Here is an 8,521-nt window from a genome sequence, read left to right on the forward strand (position 1 = left end):
GCTCCAGTCCGACTCAGACACCAGCAAGGTGGAGGTGGAGTACTGGTTTGGGCTGGTATCATCAAAGATGAGCTTGTGGGACCTTTTCGGGTTGAGGATGGAGTCAAGCTCAACTCCCAGTCCTACTGCCAGTTTCTGGAAGACACCTTCTTCAAGCAGTGGTACAGGAAGAAGTCTGCATCCTTCAAGAAAAACATGATTTTCATGCAGGACAATGCTCCATCACACGTGTCCAAGTACTCCACAGCGTGGCTGGCAAGAAAGGGTATAAAAGAAGAAAATCTAATGACATGGCCTCCTTGTTCACCTGATCTGAACCCCATTGAGAACCTGTGGTCCATCATCAAATGTTAGATTTACAAGGAGGGAAAACAGTACACCTCTCTGAACAGTGTCTGGGAGGCTGTGGTTGCTGCTGCACGCAATGTTGATGGTGAACAGATCAAAACACTGACAGAATCCATGGATGGCAGGCTTTTGAGTGTCCTTGCAAAGAAAGGTGGCTATATTGGTCACTGATTTGTTTTTTTTGTTTTTGAATGTCAGAAATGTATATTTGTGAATGTTGAGATGTTATATTGGTTTCACTGGTAAAAATAAATAATTGAAATGGGTATATATTTGTTTTTTGTTAAGTTGCCTAATAATTATGCACAGTAATAGTCACCTGCACACACAGATATCCCCCTAAAATAACTAAAACTAAAAACAAACTAAAAACTACTTCCAAAAATATTCAGCTTTGATATTTTTTGGGTTCATTGAGAACATGGTTGTTGTTCAATAATAAAATTAATCCTCAAAAATACAACTTGCCTAATAATTCTGCACTCCCTGTATGCCTGCCTGTAGTTTTTTATTTCTGTCTGTTTGCCATTTCTTTGCTTTTAACGCTGTCATGTAAGTTAAAATAAACTGTGTTGCTTTGAGGATTTCCCTGTCTGACTTTGTGTTACTTAAACAGCGATGGAGATTGCTTAGGGGAGATGCTTGGCACACTCATATTTACTCAGAATCCCGTGCATTGAGGAAATTCAGATGGTTCACGGCAACCGCTGGAGCGACGTCATCAGAGGTCAACTTTGGGCTGAACGCTAAGTGCAGGCTACCACAACAGGACTGCTCTTGGGAAAGAGCTTCGAGCAATATACCTGGGACTGTCTCAGTAGAGGGCCACAACTTATGGCTGACAGGATATGGAGAGAGCGATGCGACTATCGCCACCCTATTAATATGTGACTGCAACGTGCTTGATGCTTTTCGTTTGCTAGCGGTAGCATTGGCACTAGGATTAGGATCCCTTATCTATATGTTTACATGCTTCTATTTTTATGTTCATTTTATATATATATATATATATATATATTTATATATATATATACACACATTTAGTATTTCCTCTCTGGCACATCCTCTAACCCTTTATCACTTTCTGTTGTAGTACCACAAGGCTCTGTCCTTGGCCCCCTTCATCTTCTCAACTTATACATCATCCTTAGGTTCCTTAATAAAGCCCTATGGGTTTCAATACCATTTTTTTGCTGATGATACCCAAATCTACATCTCTGCACAGATCTATCCCCTTCCTCGGGACCAGGAGGCATGGGAGGAGAGGGAGGCATGGGTGGGAACAAACACGGAGGAGACAACGGAAAAGGAGGCTTCCGCAAGCGCTCCTTGAAAGAGGGCCTCTCTGAGTCTGATGTCAATTAGGATAAAAAAGACACCAATACCTTGAGATCCTCTGGTAAATCTCTGGCAGCAACTACGTCTTTAATCGCATCAGAGAGCCCATGAAAGAAGGCGGCAACAAGGGCTTCATTGTTCCAGTTTACCTCTGCGGCAAGCATATGAAACTCAATGGCATACTGAGCAACAGATTTTGTACCTTGCTGAATGGACATAAGTCGTTTAGCAGCAGAGGAGGAGCGAGCCAGAACATCAAATACCCTTCAAAAGGCCACAAATTCAGGGTAATTTGAAATCACAGGTTTATTAGTCTCCCACAAGGGATAGCCCAGGCAAGAGCTGTGTCAGAGAGTAACGAGATGAGAAATCCCACCTTAGCTCTGTCAGAGGGAAACGCCTGAGGTAACATCTCAAAGCAAATGCCCACCTGGTTCAAAAACCCTCTGCACTGATTAGGATTGCCTCCATATTGCTGAGGTAGAGGTGCAGAACCGGACATGCTTCTGGTAAAACTAGGTGCAGCAGCGGAAACAGGAGCAGCCATAACTTGCGGGATACTTTGGTCCAAATGTGCAGTGCGAGTCAGCAGGGTTTGCAGGGCTAGTGCAAATTGATCCAAGCAGTGATCCTGTTCATCCATCCTGGAAATTATGGCAGGTAAAGGTGGATTATTAGCACCATCAGGATTCATGGCCCTTGCATAATGTCAGGATGCCAGGAATCAGACAGACGAAAAGTGTAAAAATAATCACACCTTTATTAATAGCAAAAAATAATAAAAAGTCCACAAGTCAAATAACAAGCCAGGAATCAAAACCATAGCTGGTAGTCAGACGAGCCGAGTCAGGAGCCAAAGCGAGTAGTCAGATGAGCCGGAATCAGGAACAAGGAGAACAACAGAGTCAGGAACAAGCCAGGGATCAGGAACCAGGAGGGACGTCAGACAGCCAGGTAATACACAGCAGCTCTCACAAACAAGTCTGAGACAACGCAAGAGCAAAGCATACTGAACAGAGGCCCTTTAACTAATAAGTGATGACATCACAATTCTGAGACTGCATCCTGTCTCACACGGATGATGTACACCAGTCTGGCCATAAACGGAAGTGCAGGAAATGAGCAGCATCACACAGTATGCAAATACAGTTGAAGTTTAGAAGTGAGTGCCCAAAAGGCAGAGGTGGATCAGAACATTAAACAATTATATTTTAATAATACATAATATATTACACAAGGTTAAAAATCATGGATCCATGCATACATAAATAACAATAAATGATAAACACAATAATATAAGTTAAAAAATGGAATAGTATGATCAAACAGATTGGTACCACGTTGAATAGAAAAATACTGTCTCTGATACAGCTGTATACATAGTGAAAAACAGTAACAATAGATGTCCAAAAGAATTTGTGTGTCCAAAGGAATGAATAAATATATATGTCCAAAAAAATTAGCAAAATCCGGTGGGTGTTGTCCAAAAAATGTTTATCCAATAACAATGTTTTTATCCAGTAAAAAATTATTTGTAAAAAATGTTGTGTCCAAAGTGAGTAAGGGTTCAATATATGCTAAAAAATCCTTGTGATGTTGACTCCAAATAGCGAAAGATCCAAATAGGAAGACAAATCCAAGTGTAAAAATAAGAATTAAAAATTGGTCAAAATTGAACGTGAGTAGTGTCAAAAAAGTGAAAAAATATATATGAATACAAAAAGTCAAAACTCAAAGTCAAATAGTGAATTCAGTATCAGTTTATAATGAAGGATGTTGTAAAAGCTGAGGTAATTCCTGAGTGATAGCTTGCTTTAAAATCCCATTATAATACAGTTAAAAAACCTGTGGAAAAAAATAAAAACAATACTGTAGACAATTTGAAAAATACTTATTTAGAGTATCAGAAATATTCTCACCATTTATATGTCTACGCGTTTCGGCCTGATAACAGGCCTTTTTCAAGACTGTACAAACTGGTGAGGGATCTGACTATTTATGGGGTAAGCAATCCAATCATATAGCTGTGTTTGGGCGCCAAATTTTTTTTTCAATTAAGGACCGCCCCTTTTCTATAGAGTGCATTATGGGTATGGGCAACTTCTTTATTTATTTGAAACTTTTTATTTATTTAAAAACCGTCTTACAGTTTGTATGTTGCTTACCAAGATTCTACTTACAATGTCTAACAAGCCCCACTAGTATACAAATCAGATCGTTTGCTAAAACATATGTGTGAAGGTTTTGTCATGTTTACTGCTGTAAACCTCAAAAACGTCACTTCCGGTTTCGGGTGAATGACGTCATATACGGCTTCCGGTTTCGCCGGATATTTACAATGGTCATATTGCGATCAAGGGTACAGGACCGTTGTATAGTTAATTAATGTGAGTGAGGGCATTGATTGTATATTGTATAATGGCAGTGGTCTTAATGCAAAAAGAAACTGCAATTCCAATATGAGAAAGTATAAAATAATAACAGATAAAAAGGCAAATATCATTACCATTAAAACGGCAAACTACATTGTAAATAAAAGTAAAGGAATTTCTGTTCTTATTGTGCGATGCGATGAGACTCACATCCGAATCTATGTCAAATAAATTGGTAATATTAAAATAATTGCTATTAAAATCTAAAAACCCTGGGTACAGAACTCGTGAGTGGAACTGGAAAATGCAGAGTAACGACAGGAGGACCAAATCAATAATGACAGTTAGAAACTATAGTCTCTAAATGTATATAAAAATTATATTGGATACTCTATGGAATTAGTAATCATAATAATAGTTCAATACTTCGAGTGCCTTTGTATACCTATGTGAATGGAGATAAACCTCGAAATAGGGATGTTATATTAAGATTATAAATGAACACTGAAAACCTTCTATAAAACATGAACAATATATAAAAACATAAAAACATGAAGGCATATGGTAATAAAAAACAGAGGTAAACATTTAAAAAGTTCAAAAAGTTGAAGAGGGACCTCAAACAGTCCCTAACACATCTAGATGGCATGTCACTTTGTATATCGATATTAAAAATAAAGGATAGACGTTAAAACAGGTAATAAAAAAACATAATTTATGCTTACCTGATAAATTTATTTCTCTTGTGGTGTATCCAGTCCACGGATCATCCATTACTTATGGGATATATTCTCCTTCCCAACAGGAAGCTGCAAGAGTCCACCCACAGCAAAGCTGCTATATAGCTCCTCCCCTAACTGCCATTACCAGTCATTCGACCGAAAACATGCAGAGAAAGGAAAACCATAGGGTGCAGTGGTGACTGTAGTTTAATGGAAAAATTACCTGCCTTAAAGTGAAAGGGCGGGCCGTGGACTGGATACACCACAAGAGAAATAAATTTATCAGGTAAGCATAAATTATGTTTTCTCTTGTTAAGTGTGTCCAGTCCACGGATCATCCATTACTTATGGGATACCAATACCAAAGCTAAAGTACACGGATGATGGGAGGGACAAGGCAGCTACTTAAACGGAAGTTACCACTGCCTGTAAAAAACCCTTTCTCCCAAAAATAGCCTCCGAAGAAGCAAGGTATCAAATTTGTTAAATTTGAAAAAGTATGAAACGCAGACCAAGACTCCGTCTTGTAATCTGTTCAACAGAAGCCACATTTAAAAAAGGCCCAAGTGAAAACCACAGCTCTAGTAGAATGAGCTGTAATCCCTTCAGGAGGCTGCTGTCCAGCAGTCTCATAAGCTAAATGAATTATGCTTTTTAACCAAAAGGACAGAGAGGTTGCTGAAGTCCTTTGACCTCTCCTCTGTCCAGAATAGACAACAAACAAGGTGAATGTTTGATGAAAATCTGTAGTAGCTTGTAAGTAAAACTTTAAAACACGAACCACGTCCAAATTGTGTAATAGACGTTCCTTCTTTGAAGAAGGATTAGGATACAAGAATGGAACAACAATCTCTTGAGTGATATTCTTGTTAGATACCACCTTAGGTAAAAACCCAGGTTGGTACACAGGACTACCTTATCCGTACGGAGAACCAGATAAGGAGAATCACATTGCAACGCAGATAACTCGGAGACTCTATGAGCCGAGGAAATAGCTACCAAAAAGGAACTTTCCAAGATAGAAGTTTGATATCTATGGAATGAAAAGGTTCAAATGGAACTCCTTGAAGAACCTTAAGAACCAGCTTTAAGCTCCATGGCGGAGCAACATTTTTAACCACAGGCTTGGTTCTAACCAAAGCCTGACCAAATGCCTGAACGTCTAGAATACCTGCCAGACGCTTGTGCAAAAGAATAGACAGAGTAGAAATCTGTCCTTTTAAAGAACTAGCTGACAACCCTTTTCTCAAAATCATCTTGGAGAAAAGATAATATCCTGGGAATCCAGACTTTACTCCATGAGTAACCCTTGGATTCATAATAATAAGATATTTACACCATATCTTATGTTAAATTTTCCTAGAGACAGGCTTTTATGCCTGTATTAAGGTATCAATTACTGACTCGGAGAAGCCATGCTTTGATAACATCAAGCGTTCTGTCTCCAGGCAGTCCATCTCAGATTAGTTATATTTAGATGGTTGAAAAGACCCTGAGGTAGAGGGTCCTGTCTCAGAAGCAGAGACCGTGGTGGAAAGGATGACATGTCCACCAGATCTGCATACCAGGTCCTGCGTGGCCACGCAGGCGCTGTCAAAAGCACCAAAGCACTCTCCTGCTTGATCTTGTGCAAACCCCTCCGGAGGGAATTCCCACTCCCCCGGATGAAAAGTCTGACGACTTAGAAAATCTGCCTCCCAGTTCTCAACACCTGGGATAGGGATAGCTTTTAGACAAGAGTGAGTCTCTGTCCAGTGAATTATTTTAAGACTTCTAACATTGCTAGGGAACTTCTGTTCCCCCTTGATGGTTGATGTAAGCCACAGTCGTGATATTGTCCGACTGAAATATGATGTACCTCAGAGTTGCTAACTGAGGCCAAGTCTGAAGAGCATGGAATATCGCTCCCAGTTCCAGAATATTCATTAGAAGGAGGGTCTCCTCCTGAGTCCACTATCCCTGAGCCTTCAGGGAGTTCCAGACTGTATCCCAACCTAAAAGGCTGGCATCTGTTGTAACAATTGTCCCATCTGACCTGCGGAAGGTCATACCCTTGGACAGATGGACCCGAGATAGTCACCAGAGAAGAGAATCTCTGGTTTCTTGGTCCGGATTTAACAGGAGAACAAATCTGTGTAATCCCCGTTCCTCTGGCTGAGCATGCATAGTTGCAGTGGTCTGAAATGTAGGCGTGCAAACGGTACTATGTCCCTTGCCGCTACCATTAAGCCGATTACATTCATGTACTGAGCCACCAAAGGGCGCGGATGGAATGAAGAACACGGCAGAAATTTAGAAACTTTGACAACCTGGACTCCGTCAGGTAAATTTTAATTTCTACAAAATCTATCAGAATCCCTAGGAGGGAAACCCTTGATATTGGGGATAGAGAACTCTTTCCTTGTTCACTTTCCACCCATGCGATCTCAGAAATGCCAGTACTACGTCCGTATGAGACTTGGCAACTTGGATGTTTGACGCCTGTATCAGGATGTCGTCTAAATAAGGGGCCACTTCTATGCCCCGCGGCCTAAGGACCGCCAAAGTGACCCCAGAACCTCCATAAAGATTCTAGGGGCTGTAGTTAACCCAAAGGAAAGAGCTACAAACTGGTAATGCCTGTCTAGAAAGGCAAACCTGAAAAACCGATGGTGATCTTTATGCATCGTAATGTGAGGATAAGCATCCTTCAAATCCATTGTAGTCCTCTATTGACTCTCCTGCATCATAGTTAAGATGGTACGAATAGTTTCCATCTTAAATGATAGAATTCTAAAGAATTTGTTTAAGATCTTTTAGATCCAAAATAGGTCTGAAGGTTTCCTTTCCTTGGGAACCACAAACCGATTTGAGGAAAACTGTGTCCCTGTTCCTCTATTGGAACTGAATGGGTCACGTACACAATGCAAGAATGTCTCTTTCTTTATCTGGTTTGCAGATAAACGTGAAAGGCAAAAACTCCCCTTTTTTGGGGGGGAAAGCTTTGAAATCCAGAAGATATCTCTGGGGTATAATTTCCAATGCCCAGGGATCCTGGGCATCTCTTGCCCACGCCTGGGCGAAGAATGAAGTCTGCCCCCTATAGGATCCGTTACCAGATAGTGGTCCGTTCCTCATGCTGTTTTAGAGGCAGCAGCAGGCTCCTTGACCTGCTTATCTTTGTTCCAGGTCCGGTTGTCTCCAGACCGCCTTGGACTGAGCAAAAGTTCCCTCTTATTTTGCCTTAGAGGAAGTTGATGCCACACCTGCCTTGAATTTTCGAAAGGCACGAAAATTAGGCCTTTTTTGTCCCTTGATTTGGACCTGTCCTGAGGAAGGGCATGATCTTTTCCTCCAGTGATATAAGTAATAATCTCCTTCAAACTAGGCCTGAATAGGGTCTGCCCCTTGAAGGGAAGTTAAGTAGCTTATTTATTAAAGTCACGACAGCTGACCATGATATAAGCCATAGCGCTCTGCGTGCCAGTATAGTAAAAAACAGAATTCTTAGCCGTTAGTCTAGTCAAAGGAACAAAGGCATCAGAAAACAAAGGAATTGGCTAGCTTAAGTGCTCTAAGCTTGTCAAATATATTCATCCAATGGACCTGTAAAGCCTCATCAAGAGACTCAAACCAGAACGCCGCAGCAGCAGTGACAGGAGCAATGCGTGCAAGGGGCTGCAGGATAAAACCTTGTTGAATAAACATTTTTTATCCATTGGATCTAAAAAAGCACAACAGTCCTCGCCAGAGGTAGTGGTA

Source organism: Bombina bombina, chromosome 1 (assembly GCF_027579735.1).
Source record: "Bombina bombina isolate aBomBom1 chromosome 1, aBomBom1.pri, whole genome shotgun sequence".
Lineage (NCBI taxonomy): Eukaryota > Metazoa > Chordata > Amphibia > Anura > Bombinatoridae > Bombina > Bombina bombina.